General features: G+C 44.8%; 1 protein-coding gene across 9 annotated transcripts in view; it reads left to right on the top strand.

The window, feature by feature from the left end:
• The window catches only part of fam163aa (family with sequence similarity 163 member Aa), a 165,295-nt gene that overhangs the window by 27,977 nt on the left and 115,693 nt on the right, over positions 1-21,625 (top strand). For all 9 annotated transcript variants that reach the window (XM_072573507.1, XM_072573501.1, XM_072573506.1 and 6 more), the window contains exon 2: positions 12,036-12,107. The gene's annotated coding sequence lies outside the window, so the exon portion shown is untranslated. The remainder of the gene's footprint in view (positions 1-12,035; positions 12,108-21,625) is intronic.

Genomic DNA, 21,625 nt, shown 5'->3' with positions numbered 1-21,625 from the left:
GTAGACCAGAGAGTTTGATGTCAGTAGCGGGGAAAAATGCTAGAGTCAAGGATTTTACAGGCAAAAGTGGGTACTGCAAATGCTGGAGCTTAGAGTCAAGATTAGAGTGAATCTGGAAAAGCACAGCAGGTCAGGCAACATCCAAGGAGCAGGAAAATCGATGTTTCGGGCAAAAGCCCTTCATCAGGAATGACACGCTCCTCGAATGCTGCCTGACCTGCTGTGCTCAAGGATTTTATAGCAAAGCGCTAAGAAAGCCGGAGGAGAATCAGACACAGTCTGCATGGATTGACAAAAGGGAAATCATGCTTGACACATTTACTGGACTTATTTTATGCTGTAACTCGTAGAGTTCATGGGGGGGGGGGGGTGTGGGGGGGGAGAGCAGCAAGTAGATATTGTTTATTTGTACTTTCAGAAGGCTTTTGACTAGGTCCCACATAAGTGATTACTCTGTAAAAGTTTGTGGGATTGGGGCTGGTATAATGAGATGGATACAGGATTGGTTAGCAGAAAACAAAGGGTAGGAATAAATGAATCTTTTTCTGAATGGCAGGTAATGACTAGTGGAGTACCGCATTAGGATCAGCATTAGGAGCCCAGCAATTCACAATATATGTTAATAAGTTAGATGAGGGAAGTACATGTTATATCTCAAAATTTGTCAGGTGACACAAAGTTGGGCGAACTGAGAGGAGGATACAGAGATGTCGCAGTGTGATTTGGACTGTCTGAGTGAGTGGGCAAATGCAGGGCAGGTGCTGTATAATGAGATAAATATGAGGTTACTCGTTTTGCTAACTAAAGGAAGGCAGATGATTATTTGAATGACTGTAAATTGAGAGAGGGAATGTTCAGCAAGACTGGTATCCTCATGCACCAGCCACTGAAAGTAAGCATGCAGGTACAATAGGCAGTAAAGAAGGCAAACAGTATCTTGGCCTTCATAGCGAGAGGAGTAGAGTACAGGAACAAAGCTGTCTTCCTACAAGTTACAAGGCATTGATCAGGCCATGTCTGGAATATTGTGTGCAACGCCAGTCTCCTTGTCTGAGGAAGAACATTCTTACTATAGAGGTAGTGTAGCGAAGGTTTACCAAATTGATTCCTGAGATAGCTGGACTAATGCTACATAGAATCATAACAGTGTGGAAACAGACCCTTCAGCCCAACAAGTCCACACTGACCCTCCAAAGAGTAACTCACCCAGACCCATTCCGCTACCCTATATTTATCCCTGACTAATGCACCTCACCTCCACATCCCTGACCACTATGGGCAATTTTGCTCGGCCAATTCACCTAACCTGCATATCTTTGGATTGTGGGACGAAACCCACATAGACATGGGGAGAACGTGCAAACTCTACACAGATAGTGGCACGAGGTTAGAATTGATCGTGGGTCTCTGGTGCTGTGAGGCAGCAGTGCTAACCACTGAGTCACCGTGCTGCCCCGAAAGGAGAGATTGTGGAGGGATTGAGTTGGTTAGGGTTCTATTTACTGGAATTTACAAACATGAGGCAGGATCTAACAGGACTAGACAGGTTACATGCAAGAAGGATGTTCCCAATGGTGGGTGAGTCCAGAACGAGAGGATAAGATTAGATTACCTACAGCATGGAAACAAGCCCTTTGGCCCAACAAGTCCACACTGACCCTCCGAAGACAAACCCACTCCCCTATATTTACCCCTGACTAATCCACCTAACACTACAGGCAATTTAGCATGGCCAATTCACCTGACCTGCACATCTTTGGACTGTGGGAGGAAACCAGAGCACCCGGAGGAAACCCAAGCAGACACGGGGAGAACGTGCAAACTCCACACAGACAGTGGCACGAGGTTAGAATCAATCGTGGGTCTCTGGTGCTGTGAGGCAGCAGTGCTAACCACTGAGCCACCGTGCTGCCCCCGTAAAGCTGTAAACCTTTTCAGACTGAAGTGAGTAGAAATTCCTTCACCCAGAGAGAGGTGAAACTGTGGAATACCCTAACACGGAAAGTGGTAGAGACCAAAATAATTGTGTTTTTAAGAACATAGATATAGCTCTTGTGAATAAATGGATCAAGAGATATAGAATTAGGGTATTAAGGGCGATGATCAGCCATGATGACGTTGAATGGCAGAGCAGGCTCAAGGGGTCAAATGGACGACTCCTGCACCTATTATCTATCATTTTATGTTTTTATGTTTCAACCAGAGTTAGTGACACTGCCAATAAGAGATCAAGTAAAAAATGGTAACAATCTATTATCTTGCCGAATTACTTGCAGCACACTTGTATTAATCTTAGATGATTCGTGCACCAATCAGCCAGATTATTTTCATTCCAAAGTTCTGTAATCTCTCAACATTGAGATAAAATGCTTCTCCTCTATTTTTTCTGACTCAGTTTTTCTGGATAAAAGATTGGTTAACTAACAGAAAGCAAGATGGGGATAAATGGGTATTTTACTGGTTGGTGATCAGTGGCCAGTGGCGTGCCTCAGGGATCAGTGTTGGGACTGCAATTGTTTACAATTTACAGAGATGATTTAGAGTTGGGGACCATGGGTGTAGTGTGTCAATGTTCACAGATGACATGAAAATAAGTGGTAGAGCAAATTGTGCAGAGGACACAGAGGGATATAGGTAGGTTAAAGGAGTGGGCAAGGGTTTAGCAGATGGAGTAAAATGTTGGTAAATGTGAGGTCATCCATTTCAGTAGGAATAACGGCAAAATGGACTATTATTTAAATGGGGAAAAATACAGCATGCTGCTATACTGAGGGTCCTTGTGCACGAAGCATAAAAAGTTGGTTTGCAGGTGCAAAAGGTAACTAAGAAAGTAAATGGAATATTGCCCTTTATTGTTAAATGGTTGGAGTCTAAAAACAGGGAGGATATGCTGCAGCTGTATAGAGTGCTGGTGAGGCCATACCTGGAATACTATCTATAGTTTTGGTCTCCTTACTTGAGAAAGGATGTACTAGTCCTGGGCAAAGCACATAGGAGGTTCACTAGGTTGATTCCAGAATTGAGAGGTTTGGTTTATGAGGAGGGATTGAGTAGACTGGGATTATAGTTGAGAGTGTGGTGCTGGAAAGGTCAGACTGCGCCCGTTCCTGATGAAGGGCTTATGCCCGAAACGTCGATCTCCTGCTCCTCGGATGCTGCCCGACCTGCTGTTTTTCAAGTACCACACTCTCGACTCTGATCTCCAGCATCTGCAGTCATCACTTTCTCCTAGACTGGGATTATATTAATTGAAACTTAGATGAATGAGGGAGGCGGGGGTGGGCGGGGGATCTTACAGAAACATATAAAATTATGAAGGCCAAACCCAGCAGCTTTGGTATCTCATTGTATCGTTTTGAGTTGTATGTTTTTTTTGGTTTCATGTAATTTTAAAAATCTTTGTTTCAATAAGAGTATCTTTTTAAAAAAATTATGAAGGTGATTGATAAGATAGAAGCAGAGAGATTGTTTCCACTGACAGGTGAAGCTCGAACTAAGGAGCAGTGCATCAAAATAAGAGGGAGCAGATTTTGATTTAGCTGATGAGTTGAGAAGGAACTTCTTCTCTCAAAGGGTTGTGAATCTATGGAATTCCCTGCCCATTGAAACAGGTGGGGCTCCCTTGTTGAATGTTTTTTAAGGCAAGGATAGATTTGTGAACAGTAAAGGAATTAAGGGTTACAGTGAGAGAGTGGGTAAGTGGAGTTTAGTAATATCAAAGATAATGTCTCTATCTCACTAGTGACTTCCTTTAAGACCCGAGGCGAATGTTCATCAGAGCCCAATGCTTCTTGATCTGATTTGTTTCTAATTTTTGCCTGTATACATGTGCCAATATGTCAGCTTTCATAAGAAGACCTTACAATCTGACATTGGTAATGATTCAATATTCAGGCTTTCCTGACTTTAATGTAGCAGGCAGCTAATGCAATTAACCACAACCAGGAAAGATCAGGAAAATCAAATCTGTAGTCTTTCATTTTGAATCTCAATGATGAAGACCAAATTCTGTTTTAACTTGAACTATTTTGACAGCAATGGAATGCAAATGTAGAAGATTGGCATCTTGTTACATTCCCATCCTTCAATCAAGTTGTTGTGTCCTGCCCAGACCCTGGGTGATGTGCCCCAATTTGTCACAGTGACAGGTGTGATACCCCAAGTGGTTACACTCCTACGTGATGGTGAATGATCTGGCTCCCCTTCTTTATTCACCCACCCCCTCAGTTCTTCACAACAAGGTAAGTTTCAAAATGCATTCCCTTTCCTTCATAGAATCCTCATTGTGGAAACAGGCCATTTGGCCCATCAAGTCCACACCAATCTTCTCAAGAGGATGCCACTCAGACCCACCTCCTATCCATGTCACCTTGCATTTCCCATGTTTCCCTGGACACCATGGCATGGCCAAGCCATCCCACCTGCACATCTTTGGACTGTGGGAGACACAATGGGCATACTCCACACAAACAGTCACCTGAGGCTGGAATTGAACCCAAGTCTCTGACCCTTTTGAGGCAGCAGTGCTAACCACTGAGCCACCGTTGCCACCCTTTTGGGCATGTTTCTCCCAGACCCGAATGGGGTTATGTTTCATTGGAGCTAATTTAACCAGGTATTCTTGAGTTAATGAAGAATTAATTTATTAATGAATGAATGGAAGAAGAGTTGGTAAGGCAACACATGTATATGCAAATTAGAAATAAAAGGTGTGTCCAGAAAGACGAAAGTTTAAAAAAAAATACAAATCAGTCTTTATGTTTGTGAAGAGTGGAAAATTGTAAATGGTAATCAGGACAGTCAATGTTACTGGTTGCATTGACATTGGTAGTTAATAGTCAATTTCAAGAGTTTTAGTTTTGCAGATTGGTTGAGTTTTTGATATATTGATACTTTCCGAGCAGGACTGTATTCCTGTATTCAGAATGAGAGAAACAGTCTTTATTATCTTATTTCTTTCTATCCAGCTTGCTAGCTAGCTGGCCTCTAGCACACAAAGTTTAAGAGTCTCATTACCTGAAACACAGGGGACAGTTTTTGTCTGTGACATTCAGAGGACACTAATGTTTGAACCGAGGCTGGTATGCAGAGGTACCTTAGCCACTCAGTCCCATGAGCACACTTCAGTAATGCTGAAACTAGCTTTTAAATCACTCTCCTTGTGTACTCTTCAAAGAAAGTTGAGCCCCTCATTAACTTTGGTGTCACAAGATATCTCCCAGTTTTTCCTACTCTGAAGGGCTGTTGTTTGAAGTTCCTTTCTTTAGGTGTGACATTCCATGTTCTCTCTTTCTCTCTCTCTCTCTCTCTGGACAGCCATTTGAATTGAATTGAATTTATTGTCACGTGTACTGAGGCACAGTCAAAAGCTTTGTCTTGCGAGCAATACAGGCAGATCACAGAGTTAAGTAGCAAAGATAAGACTTTAATAGGTAAATACTGGCAAAAACAAAAACACAGGTACAGGCGAATGTTAAGAGTTTGAGAGTCCATTCAGTATTCTAACAGCAGTAGGGTAGAAACTGTTTTGAAACCGGCTGATGGGTGTGTTCAAGCTTCTGTATCTTCTCCCCGATGGTAGAAGTTGTAGATAAACATTGCTTATGGGGTGGTGAGCGTTTTGTGTTGGTTCTCCTTCCTGGGACAGTCTCTCAGGTCCCTCCATTTTCCAGCAGGCCCAAGCCTGGGGCTCACTTAGGCTGCCTGCAGCTGGCCTGACCTTCTTCTGGGGTGGTCAGATGGGTCGTGGGCACCACAAGGTCTGCTGGTTTTGTCCTGTAAGCTGGCTTTGAGGATCGGAGGAGCTTCTTAAGTAACATCCATGGACATTTTCAGTTGCCTAGGCCCTATTTTAAAAAGACATTTTGAAATTATATGTTAAAAATGGCCAAAATACTTTGCGGTTCTGACACATGCTCATCAGATGGATGCCATTTCTAAATGTTTAGATGGTTCAATTAAACATGAACAACTCCATGGTATTCTTTCATGAACAGAAGTCACTTCCCAATATCCAAGCCCACAAAAGCAATCACCACAAACAGATGATCTGTTCAAGGCATATTCATGGGATCCTTACTGTGTCGAAAGTGGATGTTGAACTTGCCTGCAAACCGAGAGCCCTTATACTTTACATATACTTTTCAATGTGGAAAAATATCCCAAGAAGGGAAAATGACTGCTGGGATAAAGGGAGCGATATAAGATATAAAACTGAATTTTGTGATCAAAAAGTCAGGTTTAAAGAGGGAGAGGGAATTGAAGTCAAAGGGGATCCCAACGTAAGGCACAGATGGCTAAAACTGCCACTAACAATGTGCAGAGCAAGAAGAATATTCACAAATCAATGTTGGTGGAATAGAGTTTTTAGAGCATTTGCAAATTGGGAGAGCAAAGTTATCAAAGAATGTATCCATGTTGATAAGAAATCTCGATCTGAGGTATTGTGGGACTGGAAAGCAATGATGATCAGGAAGAAGGAGTGCATCAAGTGAGTGGGTCTTACTGCAGAGTACCATGTGACAACTGAGTTTCCATTGAATTTTTCAGTGAGAGGGGAATGAGTGGCCAATCATGACATCCAAGTTCACAGTGATAAAGACACAGAGGAGAGTTAAAGCAGCAAGGGGATTGCGGCAGGACTATATGTCCTGATGTCCTGATAATATTATTATCCTGATTTGTGCCTTGTAGAAGGTGGGCAAGCATTGGGGAGTGAGGAAGTGAACAAATACATAGCCCCTGACCTTCTCATATACCCTCAGTATTTATACAGCTGGTTCAGTTTCTGATCAGTGGTGTGATATTATGACACAAGGTACACGTGGTGGGGAAAGCACAGCTCAGCTGTGGTACTATCTCCAGGTTAGCAATCCAGAATCCCAGGTGAATATTCCGGGGACAATGTCTGAATCTCACCATGACAGATGATAAGATTTGAATTGAATAAAAATCTGAAAGATAAAAACTAGCCTCATGGTGACCCTGTAACCATTATCATAAAACCCCACTGAGTTTACTAATGTCCTTTAGGGAAGGAAATCTGCCATCCTCACATAGTATATCCTACAAGTCACACCATTGTAGCTGTCCCTTAACTGCTGTCTAAGCACTTAAGAATTGGCAATCACACTCACATGTACAAATAAAAATAACACACTGAAAGCAGTTGTTTACAAAATGAGGCAGTGGCCAAGGGAGTTGGTTGAGGGAAAAAAAATCATGTCTGAGACTAGCATCAATTATTTTAATTTTCACAAAATCTAAGGTGAGAAATTTTGAGTTATCCAGGACAGGATGTCATACAGGCACCCAACAACACAGTCATAGAGTCATACAACACGGAAACAGACCCTTCAGTCCATACTGACCATTATCCCAAACTGAACTAGTCCCACCTGCCTGTGTTTGGCCCATATCCCTCCAGACATTAATTATTCATGTACTTACTTACATGTCTTTTAAACATTGTAACTGTGCCCACATCCACCACTACTTCAGCAAGTTCATTCCACACACAGACCTCCCTCTGTACACAAAAAAATCACCCCCATGTCTTTTTTTTTAATCTTTCTCCTGTCACCTTCTTGTCTTGAAATGCCCCACCCGAGGGAAAAGACACCGACCATTCACCTTGTCAATACTCGTCATAATTTTACAGACCTCCAAAAGGTCAGCTATAAATTTCCTACACTCCGGTGAAAATGTCTCACTCTATTCAATCTAAAAGTGAACCGTGCAGCGGTGATGAGACATTGGTGGAGGAGGTCACTTGTCAAAGGCTGCGAAAAGGTTCTGCAGTGTTTGGAGAATTGTTCACCAAGATAGCAATCACAGATAACCTTCATGACATTAAATAAGACTCTCTCAGTGATGCAGTACAAGTGGAGATCGGACTGGAGAGATTCCAACACAGAGCTGCTGAAGAGCACTTTTTGTAAAAGACTGAATATAGGTCAGTCGTTTACATACAAAGGATTAAGGGGAAAGGGTGTTGACAACAGTTTTGAGATGCGGAAAATGCGGAGAGGTGAAACCATTTACAATACCCCCGAGAATTAGGCCCAGGAGGAAATTAGATAGTCAACAGTTTAGCAGGAACAGGATGAAGCGAGCAGAAGATGGGTCAAAGGGACAGCATGAATTCAACAAAGTTGTAGAAACTCATCTGGTTCACTAAAACCATTTTGGGAAGGCCTAAACGTGACTGCGGACTCTAACAATATAGTAGACTCTTAACTGCGCTCTGAAATAACAAGGTCAAGAGCAATTAGGGATGGTAAATAAATGCTGGTCTTGACAGTGAGACTCACATGCCATGAAAGAATAAAGAATAAAAAAGAAATACATATCAGGGACAAACTGGAGAACACACAAGGCTGCTGGGAAATTTGGAGGATATTTTGAGATAAGCAGGTGTAACAGTGAAATGAAGTCAAGATGGGGGAATGATGATGAGTTTGGAATTTTTAATGGAGGCAGAAAGCTGAGTCCAATTCCCATTCTGGGAATTCTGGAATTGCCTCGAACACAGGAGCAATAAATCAGCCTCAGGGTAAATGTGAACGTGAAGCCTTCATGCTGGTCTGGGGTCCACACTTGTGCAAAAGGCAGTGAAGGCTTTGTGCGGTCTGTGTTCTACCGATGGGCCAGCTCACCACACAGCATAACCTACTGCACACCATCCTCTTTCATTGTAGGAAACTACAGGGCTGTTTGTGTGGGCAAGGAAAAACACGGCCTGGTCTAATTAGAAGAGCCTAATGTAATTAAAAATATTTTGTTTATTTCAAACTATCAACTGATTAGATTGATTTGAGACATTTTACTGAGATTCTGAGGAGGAGCCTTTGAGACCCTAAGCTCTTCTGCCCATGTGACCACGGGACATTATCATAATGGGTGGTGCTTATGGCACTTCTCAGTATTAACCCTTTCAGGCCCGTGCATTCAAATATAAAACCTCAGCTTTGCTGCAACATAATTTAGAGCTGGGCTTAATTTTATCTCTTACATCTGTGACTGCTGCTCAGATAGAGCCAGAGAGCTCATTGATTTGCATCTAGATCCATTAACTGAACTCATAAACGTATGCTGAGCAGAAGACTTTCCACAACAGTCATTTTGTTTTAATTGTTTTTTTCATTGGATGTGAACAACACTAGCTCGGTTAGAGTTTGTTGCTAATTCTTAATTGCTGTTAGAAAGGTGATGATGAACCACATTCTCGAACTGCTGCAATCAATTGGTTGTAGGTGCGAACACAAAACTATTAAGGAGATTTTGATCCAGTGACACTGAGAAACGATGATATATTTCGAAGTCACGATGGGAGGTGGCTTGGAAGGGAACTTGAAGGTGGCGGTGTTCCCATGTATGTTGTCCTTCTAGATTACAAGTGTCACAGATTTGAAAGATGCTGTTGAAGGAGCCTTGGTGAGTTTTGCTGTGCATCTCACAGATGGTATGCACTGCTGTTAATGAGCATCAGAGGTAGAGGGAGGGAATGTTTAAGATGGTAGATTTGGTGCCAATCAAGCGGGTTGGATGGTGGCAAGCTCCTTGAATGTTGTTGGCTCTGCACTCATCCAGACAAACAGGGAATATTCCATCAGACACCTGCTTTGTGCTTTCTAAATGGGTGGACAGGCTTTGGGAATCCTGAGGTGAGTCACTTACTGTCCATTTCCAAGTCTCTGACCTAGTCTTGTTACTGTCATATTTATATGAATACATAGATGATTATAATTATTTATATAAATTTAAAAAGGTGAAACAAGTAGAGTTTCTGATCTATGATAACTTCCAGGATGTTAACACTGGGGGAATTCTGCCATGGTGTTGAATGTCCATTAAATGTGGCTAAATTTCTCTCGTTGGTGCTGGCAATTTCCTGGCACCTTTCTAGATAACTGGAGACCAATCTGATAGAAAACACATTCTTCGGTCACCAAGCTTTAGTTCTTCTCAAAGGAACATGGATTTTGTTTTTAATTCTCTCATGGCACGTGGCCATCATTGACTTGGCTAGCTTTAATTGCATGTCTCTACTTGCCCTTCGGAATGTGGTGATGAGCTGTCTTCTTGAGTATGTAGGCCCACAATGCCATTACAGAGGGAATTCCAGAATTTTGACCCAGCAACAGTGAAGGGATGGTGATATATTTCCAAATCAAGAGTGAAGTGGCTTGGAAGGGAACTTGCAGGTGGTGGCGTTCCCAGTTACCTGTTGCCTTTGCCCTTCTAGATGGAAATGGTTGTGGATTTGGAAGGTGCTGTTTGAGGATTGAGCATGAATTTCAGCAATGTATCTTGTAGATCATGCACACTGCTGCTACCGAGCTTCAGTGGTGAAGGGAGTGGGTGTTTTGGGCTTGGTGCCAATCAAGTGGGCTGCTTTCTCTTGACTGGTGTCAAGTTTTTCAGCGTTGTTGAGAGCTGCACCCCATCCAGGCAAGTAGGGAGTATTCCATTGCACTCCTGACTTGCGCCTTGTAGATGGTGGACAGGTTTTGGGAAGCTAGGATGTGAGTTACTCACTTCAGTATTCCTAGCCTCTGATACACTCTTGCAGCCACTGTAGTTATACAGCAGGTCCAGTTGAGTTTCTGGTCAATGATAACCCCCAGGATGTTGATAATGGGGGATTCAGTGATGGTGACACCACTGAATGTCAAGGGGTTGTGGTGAGATGGACTCTAACTAGAGATGGTAATTGCCTAGCATTAGTGAGGCGTGAATGTTACTTGCCACTAGCACCGACTGGCATTATAAATTAGAGAAGTGTGGAACCTGATATGTCCCCAAAGGGTGAGAATCTACAAATAATTCAGAATCATGTATTTTTCTAAGAAAAGAAAGGATTGTGCAGTCATTTGAATGAAGCAAAGTGAACAGAAAAGCAAAACATGGAAGATTTTGCTTGATTGTTTGAACATGCTAATTTTGAAGTCAGAGTAGCTTGTGACAGCTCAAAATTAGGGACATCCTGAATTTACCATTGACTAACGTATTTGGGCATTCCTCTGAGACTTCTGCTCTATGGAAGTGTCTGCATTATCATTGGTGTGGGTTGAAATTGAATGTAATTTTGTTGAAATTCTGGTAGAAAGCTTGATCAGAACCTTTACTTGTTTTGCCATATTTATTTATTTCTATAAATCATTGTAATCATCTACATATTTATATAAATATGACAAGTACAAGACTAGGTCAGAGACTTGGAATTAGACAGTAAGTGATTCACCTCAGGATTCCCCAAAGCCTGTCCACCCATTTACAAAGCACGAGGCAGGCGTCTGATGGAATTGAATGTAATTTTGTTGAAATTCTGGTAGACAGTGACAAATATAAATAAATATCACAAAGAATGAAGTGTAAAGGAAATAAAACACAGAAAGAGGGAAAGAGGGCAGAAAAAGGGAATAGTGAGAGGAGAAAGAGTTCATGTTCAAATAGATGTCTTGGATTTTTAACCTGACCAAGGGAAATAGGAAGTATATGGGGTGAATGATCATGAAAATGGCTGCATCTCTCTCTGAATGATAAAGGTTGGTAGGAGAAATCTAGTAGCAACTCATCCTTGTACAGCATCTTTTACATAGTTAAAAATATCTCAAAGTTCTTCTGCCAAGCATAATCAAACAAAATCAAAATAGAAATCACTGTTAGAGTAGAAAGAGTGTCTTAAAGAGAGGCAAATAAAATAATAACTGTGGTATAAGAAGCTGTACATGACAATTTTGCTTTAGGGCATGGATTGAAATAGATTTGATATTTATTTTGTCATGTTGTGCTAAAGAGGCCAGAGCTTTGGGAAACATAATGTAAAAATCATATGAAGCAGAAGGCAATGCAGAGTTTTCATTTATTGGAATATTAGGAGCACTGGGGATTTTTTCAAACATTTATTTGTACATGAGACTGGGTCTTATTTGTTAATCTGATTGATGGATTCAGCAAGAAGTGGCTTGTTGCTAGACAGTGTGACAAACAGAATGGTGCAAAATATCCTAATTCCCTCTTTTCTTTTGCAGGAGACTGAGATCGATCTCCAACCTCTGGCAGGACAGGAGTGTAAGGAAATAATCTGAGTGATTGTCACGAAGGTAGGAAAACCACAGCACTAGCTGTGGAGAGAATGAATGCAGGGATTCCAAAGATTTATGTCTGGGCAAATCTGAAGCCAATGGAGTTTTGATCAGAGTGATGCTGGACCAGCACAGCAGGTCAGGCAGCATCCGAGGAGCAGGAAAATCGTCATTTCGGGCAAAGGACCTTCATCAATTTTCCTGCTCCTTGGATGCTGCCAGACCTGCTGTGCTTTTCCAGCACCACACTAATCTAAAATCTGGTTTCCAGCATCTGCAGTCCTCACTTTTGCTTCCTGAAGCCAATGGAGACAGGGCTCCTTCATGGGCACTGCCCTTGCGTGTTAACATTGACATAAAGATGGATCAACCAAGCATTACTATTTGTACAAAGGCATTGTAAAACAGGAAATAGATGTGACAAATATTGTGATTTGCATTATTTTACAGAATGGTAGTCTCACGGTGGTGGGCAGCAATATCAGTTCCATAACTATTAGCATTTTCAACTAGTATGATTGATCAGTGGTGATGGGATTTTCCAAAATGACAGGCAAAATTCTCCAAGACCACACAGCATAAGCAATAGCTGTTGATCTATAACACATCAATTACAAGAACACTTTGCATGGGACTTTTGTGATTGATGTAATTTTGTTCATGTCGAAAGAACCATAGCGTTCCTGAGTGGAGAGAAAGAGCAATATCAGCTGATTCAAATGTAAATATGTTTTGCTAGAATGGGCAAAGTGGAAAGCAGTTGGCAAAGCGGGCATGACATTTACCACGATTGCCTTGGTTGGAAACTTGTTGCATGTGTCATCGCTACTGGTGTGTGGCACACAGTCAGTGTTGTTTGAGATAGTTTGCTGTCAGCGGATTCCTCCTTTACCTACAGCCTGCCTAATGATCGATGATGTGGAGGTGTTGCACTGGGGTGGGCAAAGTTAAAAATCACACAGCACCAGGTTATAGTCTAACAGGTTTATTTGGAAGTGCAAGCTTTCGGAGCGCTGCTCCTTCGTCGGGTAGCTAGTGGGGCAGGATCATAGGACGCAGAATTTATAGTCAGTGATAATGATCAGTGATACAGAGGAACCACTTTTGAGTCTAAATAGAAGAGGAACTTGACTAAGTTAACAAGATGGAGAAAGTGAGGACTGCAGATGTTGGAGATCAGAGTCAAAGAGCATGGTGCTGGAAAAGCACAGCTGATCAGATAGCATCTGAAGAGCAGGAGAGTCAACCTTTTGAGTCTAAGCGCTTCATCAGGAATAATAAAATGGTCTATTGCATGATATCAATGAGTTTAGTTTCACTACTGGCCCGGCATAAATACTAAGGATTCTCAGGGGCTGCACAGAATTGATCCGCTTTTTACAAAGGCTAAAGTAGAATACACTGTCTCCATGCAAATACATAGTCAAATTGGGTGGAGCTAATGCAACGTCAACATTAACTCTTTCAGAGCTATTACCAAATACAACTTGAGATAGAAGCTTGGCAAAGCAGGGGCATGCTGGACAGAGACTACAGTCCAGTGAAGGCTATGTAGCAGACATTTGGTGGTCCAGTATGGGCCACCTGGTCATCTTGGGGCAGGCACAATTACTAAAGTTTGTCTTAAAGCATGGTTGAATGCTCGGAAACTGAACACTCTCACATGCAGGTGTGTAGGAGTGCTGGTGAGTTGCTACTTTGCATTTTATAGATGATATTCACTGCTGCTACTGTGTGTCCAAAGTGGAGGAACAGAATATGGAATATAGTTCTTGTAGCCACTCCATTTATAAAGTTAGTCCAGTTCAGTTTCTGATCAATGGAAACATCATGAACATTGACCATGAGAATTCAGTGACAGCGTGTGATGGAATATTCTCTACTTACCTGGATGGCATCAACCTTCCCATGTATTTTTGGAGCTGCACTCAACCAGGTAAGTAGAGAATATTCCATCACACCCCTGACTTGTGCATTGTAGATGATCAACAGGCTTTGGACAAGAGATAAGAGCTGAGTTACTTGCAGGAAAATTGCCAGCCTCACATACCCACAGTATATTCAATGGTACACGCTGTCACTGAATTCTCATGGTCAATGTTTATGATGTTTCCATTGATCAGAAACTGAACCGGACTAGCTGATGGAGTGGCTACAGGAACAAGTCAAGGGGCTGGGAATTCTGAGATGTGTAACTCCCCTCCTGACTCCCTAAAGCCCGGCTATTAGCTACAAGGCACTTGTCAGGAGTGTGATGGAGTACTCCACACCTGCCTGCCGAGTGCAGCTCCAACAAGACTCAAGAAGCCCAACACTATCCAGAACAAAGCAGCCCGCTTAACTGCCAGCATATTTCCAACATTTAATTCCTTCATCACTGATACACACTGACAACAATGTGTACAATATAACAAGATGCATTGCAGTGATTCTCCAGGGCTCCCCAACAGCACCTTCCAAACCCACGACCCCTATCCATACAGGAGGACAAGGGCAACAAGCACGTGGGAATACTGCACCCTGAAAATTTTCTCCAGGCCACATACCATCCTGACTTAAAAATAAATTGCCGTAACTTTATTGTCACTGGGTTAAAATCATGGGCCTCCCTTCCCAATGATTTAGTGGGTGTACCTGCATGATGGACATCAGTGGTTCAAGAAGGCAGGTCATTAGTACCTTCTCCAGGCCAAGTAGGGATAAGCAATAAATGAGGCCCACATCCACTGAAAGAATACGAAATGCTGACAGAGTGGCATAAACACATTCAAGGGGAATCTGGTCAAGCAGATGTGAGGGAGGAATAGAAGGATATAAGATTAAATATTGAAAAGTGGGAGAAGGTTCTCACACAGAAACAGCATTTAAGCAAATTTGTATTTCGTCTTCTTTTTCAAATATCCCAGTAAAGGGGAGATTTTGTACTTGAAGGATACAAACTTAATTTTACAAACTGAAACAGGTAAAGAAGCAGCTGTTCGACCATCTGGGAAGGTCTCTTACAAAATTCTTTCTTCATCCTTGCAGCACGATGTTGCCCTGATCCCATAATTCTATTCCTTGCCAGAAGCTCAGACTCCCTGCAAGCAACGTTACCTGCTATTTTCACAAAGTTGCTCTTTCATGCAAGGAAAATCTCTAATAATATTTTGGCAAATAAGTATGTGAGTGTCTCATGCACAGAGATCTTAAAAGGGACAGGATGTAAACAGAATTGATTTCTTAAGAATGAATTTGAATTGAACTCAGGTCATAGAAATTCTGCACAGATGAAGGAACTGTAACAATGGTCGCTTAAAAAAGACAGAGCTGGAAATGCTGCTGGTTTTCATGTTCTGGCCAGAATTCCCGCCACTCCATCCAGTGACAGCAGAAACTGAAAAGCTACTCATGGCGTCACTGAGGTGGAAACTGAGTGGTCGTGGTAGACCAGGAGCATGGACTCTCCAGGTTATCGGTGAGGCAGCAGCTGCAGTTCCTGGTTGCGGTAGACCCAGAGCGCTGCCTCCTGGTTATCAGCAAGGTAACGGCAGCAGTGGAGCTGGGGATACTTGCGTTCATTGGTCTCGGCTGTAAGGTGGGCCCCAGTGGTGAAAAGGTGGCACCTGGAGAGTGGCGACTCCTAGATTGGTGGTTCAGTGAGGTGGTAAAGGAGGGATGACAGCGCGGCTGTCCCTGGTGAGCTTGGCTCAGGAGCCAGATGGAGGCTGCAGACCAAAGATAAACTCTGTTTTGGTTATATATTTTTATTCTTGAGCTATTCAAAATGGTGCTAGTTCGTGGCGACACTTAAAGCTTTTCACTGCACTTTACTGTATCATTCACTGTAAAATACAGGTGGGAGAAAGTGCGGACCGCAGATGTTGGAGATCAGAGTCGAGAGAGTCGTGCTGGAAGAGCACAGAGGTCAGGCTTTTCCAGCACCACACACTTGGACAGTAAAATACAAGTGACTATAAACTGTTCAATTCAATTCAGTGAACTGAGCAAACAGGTTCTCAGCAAGATTGTTCGGGGATAGAGTCAAACCAGAACAGACGTTATTATGAGGGTATTATTTGGTTATTATGAGGGTATTATATGGGTATTATGAGGGTATTATATGGGTATTATGAGGGTATTATATGGGTATTATATGGGTATTATATGGGTATTATATGGGTATTATGTGGGTATTATGTGGGTATTATGTGGGTATTATGTGGGTATTATGTGGGTATTATGTGGGTATTATGTGGTTATTGTAAGGGTATTATGTGGTTATTGTAAGGGTATTATATGGGTATTATATGGGTATTATATGGGTATTATATGGGTATTATATGGGTATTATATGGGTATTATGAGGGTATTATTTGGGTATTATGAGGGTATTATGTGGCTGCAGAGACGGTTGGTCAGCCTGTGAAGGCTGGAGCGGGGTTCTCCCTTTCACATGGAGTAGGATCCTGGTAGCAGCATGGTGTGGGCTGGTGTAGCCTGGAGCGGGACATTCTGTCTGGGACATGGTGTGGGCTGGTGTAGCCCAGAGTGGGACATTCTGTCTGGGACACGGTGTGGGCTGGTGTAGCCTGGAGCGGGACATTCTGTCTGGGACATGGTGTGGGCTGGTGTAGCCTGGAGTGGGACATTCTGTCTGGGACACGGTGTGGGCTGGTGTAGCCTGGAGTGGGACATTCTGTCTGGGACATGGTGTGGGCTGGTGTAGCCCGGAGTGGGACATTCTGTCTGGGACACGGTGTGGGCTGGTGTAGCCCGGAGTGGGACATTCTGTCTGGGACACGGTGTGGGCTGGTGTAGCCCGGAGTGGGACATTCTGTCTGGGACACGGTGTGGGCTGGTGTAGCCCGGAGTGGGACATTCTGTCTGGGACACGGTGTGGGCTGGTGTAGCCCGGAGTGGGACATTCTGTCTGGGACATGGTGTGAACTGGTGTAGCCTGGAGTAGGACACTCTCTCAGGGACATGGTGTGAACTGGTGTAGCCTGGAACAGGTCACTGTCCCTGGGACGTGGTGTGGGTTGGTGTAGCCCGGAGCCGGGCACTCTCTCTGGGGCATGGTGTGGGCTGGTGTAGCCTGGAGCGGGACACTGTCTCTGGGATATGGTAAGGGCTGGTGTAGCCTGGAGCGGGACACACTCTCTGGGGCATGGTGTGGGTCAGTGTAGCCTGGAGCGGGACACGCTCTCTGGGACATGGTGTGGGTCGGTGTAGCCTGGACCGGGACACTGTCTCTGGGACATGGTGTGGGTCGGTGTAGCCTAGACCGGGACACTGATTCTAGAACATGGTGTGGCTGGTGTTGCCTTGAGCAGGACACTGTCTCTGGGACATGGTGTGGGCTGGTGTAGCCTGGAACAAGACACTCTCTCTGGGACATGGTGTGGGACGGTGTAGCCTGGAACAGGTCACTGTCCCTGGGACGTGGTGAGGGCTGGTGTAGCCTGGAGCCGGGCACTCTCTCTGGGGCATGGTGTGGGCTGGTGTAACATGGAACCGGTCACTGTCTCTGGGACATGGTAAGGGCTGGTGTAGCCTGGAGCCGGGCACACTGTCGGGGAAATGGTGTGAGCTGGTGTTGCCTGCAGCAGGACACTGTCTCTGGGACATGGTGTGGGTCAGTGTAGGCTGGAGCGGGACACTGTCTCTGGGACATGGTGGGGGCTGGTGTAGCCTGGAGCAGGACCCTCTCTCTGGGACATGGTGGGGGCTGGTGTAGCCTGGAGCAGGACACACTCTCTGGGAAATGGTGTGGGCTGGTGTAGCCTGGAGCAGGTCACTCTCTCTGGGAAATGGTGTGAGCTGGTGTTGCCTGGAGCAGGTCACTCTCTCTGGGTCATGGTTTGGGCTGGTGTAGCCTGGAGCTGGACACTCTCAGGGACGTGGTATGGGCTGGTGTAGCCCGGAGCAGGACACACTCTCTGGGACATGGTGTAGGCTGGTGTAGCCCAGAGTAGGACACTCACTTGGGGACATGGTGTGGGCTGGTGTAGTCTGGAGTAGGACACTCACTTGGGGACATGGTGTGGGCTGGTGTAGTCTGGAGTAGGACACTCACTTGGGGACATGGTGTGGGCTGGTGTAGTCTGGGGTAGGACCCTGTTTCTGGGACATGGTGTGGGTCGGTGTAGGCTGGAGCGGGACACTGTCTCTGGGAGTGGGGGCTGGTATAGCCTGGAAAGGGACACTGACTCTGGAACATGGTGTGGGCTGGTGTAGCCTGGAATGGGACACTGTCTCTTGGACATGGTAAGGGTGGGTATAGCCTAGAGTGGGACAGTCTCTCTGGGGCATGGTGTGGATTGGTTTAGCCTGGAGCTGGGCACAGTCTCTGGGACATGGTGTGGAATGGTGTAGCCTGGAGCGGGACAGTCTCTCTGGGGCATGGTGTGGAATGGTGTAGCCTGGAGCGGGACAGTCTCTCTGGGGCATGGTGTGGATTGGTTTAGCCTGGAGCGGGACAGTCTCTCTGGGACATGGTGTGGATTGGTTTAGCCTGGAGCTGGGCACAGTCTCTGGGACATGGTGTGGGCTGGTGGAGCCTGGAGCTGCACACTCTCTCTGAGGCATGGTGTGGAATGGTGTAGCCTGGAGCAGGACACTCGGGGACGTGGTATGGGCTGGTGTAACCTGGAACAGGTCACTCTCTCTGGGACATGGTGTGGTTTGGTGTAGCATGGAGCAGGACACTCTCTCGGGGACATGATGTGGGCTGGTGTAGCCTGGAACAGGTCACTGTCTCTAGGACATGGTGTGGGCTGGTGTAGCCTGGAACAGGTCACTGTCTCTAGGACACGGTGTGGGCTGGTGTAGCCTGGAGTACGACACTGTCTCTGGGACATGGTGTGGGCTGGTGTAGCCTGGAGTACGACACTGTCTCTGGGACATGGTGTGGGCTGGTGTAGCCTGGAACAGGTCACTGTCTCTGGGACATGGTGTGTGATGGTGTAGCCTGGCGCAGGAAACTCTCTCTGGGACATGGTGTGGGCTGGTGTAGCCCAGAGTGGGACATTCTGTCTGGGACATAGTGTAGGCTGTTGTAACCCAGAGTGGGAAATTCTCTCTGGGACATGGTGTGGGCTGGTGTAGCCCAGAGTGGGACATTCTGTCTGGGACATAGTGTAGGCTGTTGTAACCCAGAGTGGGAAATTCTCTCTGGGACATGGTGTGGGCTGGTGTAGCCCAGAGTGGGACACTCTGTCTGGGACATAGTGTAGGCTGTTGTAACCCAGAGTGGGAAATTCTCTCTGGGACATGGTGTGGGCTGGTGTAGCCCAGAGTGGGACACTCTGTCTGGGACATAGTGTAGGCTGTTGTAACCCAGAGTGGGAAATTCTCTCTGGGACATGGTGTGGGCTGGTGTAGCATGGAGTAGGAAACTCTCTCTGGGACATGGTGTGGGCTGGTGTAGCCCAGAGCAGGAAACTCTCTCTGGGACATGGTGTGGGCTGGTGTAGCCCAGAGCAGGACACTGTCTCTGGGACATGGTGTGGGCTGGTGTAGCATGGAGTAGGAAACTCTCTCTGGGACATGGTGTGGGCTGGTGTAGCCCAGAGCAGGAAACTCTCTCTGGGACATGGTGTGGACTGGTGTAGCCTCGAGCAGGACACTGTCTCTGGGACATGGTGTGGGCTGGTGTAGCCTGGAGCAGGTCTCTATCGGCAGAATGTTGTAGCAGCAGAGAATTTAAGTTGGACTGTCTTTAAGTATTTTAAATTCTAACTTAATGTGAATGGTGCTTTTGTGTAAGCAAGTTACACACTTTTTAACATATTTTTCATTGAATATATGTGACAATAAATTACATTCAATTTAAAAAAGATCAACTCAGTTCAATTGGAATTGCATCTCTTCAAACAATGCAATCCAGATTCTGACACTGTTTCCTTCTGTGCAGTCCTGACAGTATAACCCAGGTCCTGTGTTATCTTCCCTTCCCTGTGTTATCATAAAACTCAGCTGCCCTATCACTTGCTGTCTGCACACAGGCCTTCCCTTATCATCATTGAACCTCTCACCAGCCCCCATCATCTCCATAGCAAACTCCCCCCCCCTATCCTGCATCAGCTCTCACTCACCAAGTGCTTCTCTACCTCAGCCTGGCCCCAAAATCTGCACAGCCATGAAAGTATTTCGAAAGTATAGTTCGCCTTGTAACACGGGAAGCAGCAATTTGCAAACAGCGCTATCAAAGGCAATATCATGGTAATGGCCAGAAAATCAACGTTTCCGATTGTGCTGGAGAATCAATATCAGCATGGTCACCATGGAGAACCTGACTGGTCTCCCTCAAAGTACTGCCAAGTGATAGCAATCTTTGCGGTTGAGCAAGGCTTTGGTTTAATGGATTATTATCTGGACAGCATTTCTGGCAGTGCAGCACTCACTCAGCAGAGTTTCAATACGGCTTTTGTGTTCAATGCGTAAGAAAATATCCACAGACATATCATCAATATCAACAGCTTGGTTGAATAAATGATTTATAAGAAAATTCACGAGGGCTAACTTAACTGAATGGACATGTGGGCAGTGTGGAATGTTCAGTTGTTTATTGTAAAATTGTGAACAGAATGAGCCTGGTCCTAGACATTTACTCATTAGTTAACTGTTCCTGTGATATTTAGAACCATTTCCTTTGAGAGTCTTTGTCCTTAATGTTCCCAGCTATTATAAAGAATCCGTTTCATAGAAACTGTGCTTCTGATGGTGGCAGTGATGTCTGAGGTGGGTTTCCATTCACCTTTGGGGCCTGGCTTTGAATACAGTCTGGAGACTAATTCGACCACAGACCCTGCTATTTGACAGCTTAAATCTTCCACATGAAATGCGTTTCAGTGATGGAAATACAGTTCACTTGGATCCTTAAAACACAACTTCCCCTGGTTTGGCACTAGATTCACCTTTTCGCACAGAAAGGTCACGAGAATAAGACCATAAGAAAAATGACCAAGAGTAGGCTGTCAGCCCACCAAGCCTGCTCCACCATTCAATAGGATCATGGCTGATGTGACGTTTCTCATATCTACCTCCCTGTCCTTTCCCCATAGCCCTTGATTCCCCGATGGATCAAGAATCTGTCTCAGCCTTACATATACGTAAGGACTCTGCCCCCACAGCTCTCTGTGGTAAGGTGTTCCAAAGACACACAACCCTCTGAGAGAAGAAATTCCTCCTCATCTCAGTCTGAACTTGGTGCCCCTTTATTCTGAGACTAAGCCCTCTGGTCCTAGACTCTCCAATGAGAAGAAACATCCTCTCAGCACTAACCCGATTAAAAGCCTTAATACTTCTTTATGTTTCAATGAGATCTCCTCTCGTTCTTTTAAACTCCAATGAGTAGCATCCTAAATGATTTAGAACCCCGACAGTATGGATGCAGGCCATTCGGCCCGTCAATGCCACACTAACCCTCCAAAGAGCATCTCACCTAGTTGCAGATCCCTGTCTGATCCAGTAACCCTGCATTTCCCCTGGCCAATCCACCTAACCTGCACATCTTTGGACTGCAGGAGGAAACCAGAGCACCTGGGTGAATC

The sequence above is a fragment of the Chiloscyllium punctatum genome, chromosome 7 (assembly GCF_047496795.1).
Source record: "Chiloscyllium punctatum isolate Juve2018m chromosome 7, sChiPun1.3, whole genome shotgun sequence".
NCBI lineage: Eukaryota > Metazoa > Chordata > Chondrichthyes > Orectolobiformes > Hemiscylliidae > Chiloscyllium > Chiloscyllium punctatum.
Note: the sequence above shows the minus strand (reverse complement) of the source record. Positions and strands in the feature narration are given on the sequence as shown.